Raw genomic sequence first — 1,349 nt, 5'->3', positions numbered from 1 at the left:
ACGCTGGCTTTGAACTTGCAGTGATCTACCTGCCTCTGCCTCCCAGAGAGCTAAGATCACGGGCGCGTGCAACCACACCCATCTTAAGATACCAGTTTAATATGGACTAAAGTTTACTGCATTGATGGTTTCTTCTGATGCTAAAGGATCTTTAACTCTTATTTTTAAGGCTCAAACTTAACACGGATAAAGCTATAAAACCCTAATCTTATGAAAGCTACTGACTTAGGGTAAACTGTTGAAGACAATTAAGACATGCTTGTTAATAGTCAGTGTATTCATGATCAAATGCTTTAATGTGTGCAAAGCTCTCCGTGCTGTCAAGCTAAGTCCTGATGTAATTAATTACAGGAATAAGCTTTATTTAGCCTCCTGTATATGTTCTCAAAGTGAAGCCTAAAACAAGTAACTAGAAACAAGCAAAGCCTGTTTAGTTTAAACACATTCACTAGATAAAGGTCCTCAAAACCTTTCCAGATCCATTGACTGTGGCATTTAAAATGTTTAATGGAAAAGGCTGACGATGACAAAGACCCCCAGGTTCTAGCAGTGACCCCAAGGTCACCACAGCTGATGATGGGGTGGAAGAACTCCACTTGGAGCTTGCTGGGAATGTGACACAGTCGGCCACTGGATGAAAAACTCTCCTTCCCCTTGCCTGTCGCCAGGACCCTGTCCAAACTGTGGACAAGCAGGACACTGGGGAGTTGACTGTCCTGTTTGCTGAGACAGAGCAGGCCGGTTCCCCAAGTCCTAGTCCACAGGAAAGTCTGTTGGATCCTCTGAGCCTGGCAGCGAAGACTGACGCTGCCCTGGACCCTCTGCTCCCAAGGACATCGAGATTACCACAGAGGAACCCGGGAGATTGTCCGGGTAGCTGCTGAATCTCCGTCATTTTTAGCAGATTCCGGAGCTGCTTGGTCTGCAGGTGGACAGAGCCTGGTCTCTGTGGGGTCTGTGAGGGGCTCGCAGGCCAGCGCCTCTGCTTAAGGACAGCTTCGCTCCCTGTGTCCCCAACTGCTTGTTGTTGCCACTGTATGCCCGGAAGCGGCTTTTCTTCCAGAAGACTCCAGGGTGCGACTTCTGAAGAGAAGAGGCAGAGGAAGGGTGGAGAATGATGATGAGTTTGGCCTGTGTTTCTGACCTGGTGTCCAGACAGCTTCTGGGGGAGAACGCGGAGACACCATGACACACAGCGCTCTGTCCTGGACACAGGGTTCTGGGCTGGGGAAGCCCAGGGTGGAGACTCCCCATGTCCCCAGTTTCACTTCTGCTCCTAACCTGTGTCAGGTCCTTCTGCCTGGACACTGATGACGCGCCGGCGCTCCTCTCCCCCATTGGGTGGCGAC

General features: G+C 50.2%; 1 long non-coding RNA gene across 1 annotated transcript; it reads right to left on the bottom strand.

The window, feature by feature from the left end:
* Positions 1–277: 277 nt before the first annotated feature.
* Positions 278–1,329, bottom strand: LOC129665371 (uncharacterized). The gene is made up of 2 exons (XR_008718369.1): positions 1,282–1,329; positions 278–1,083 (listed from the first exon to the last, which is right to left on the bottom strand). It is a non-coding gene; the product is annotated as an uncharacterized LOC129665371 (long non-coding RNA).
* Positions 1,330–1,349: the final 20 nt, after the last annotated feature.

This window comes from Psammomys obesus, unplaced genomic scaffold (genome assembly GCF_907164565.1).
Source record: "Psammomys obesus unplaced genomic scaffold, mPsaObe1.curated_primary_1811, whole genome shotgun sequence".
In the NCBI taxonomy this organism is placed as follows: domain Eukaryota; kingdom Metazoa; phylum Chordata; class Mammalia; order Rodentia; family Muridae; genus Psammomys; species Psammomys obesus.
Note: the sequence above shows the minus strand (reverse complement) of the source record. Positions and strands in the feature narration are given on the sequence as shown.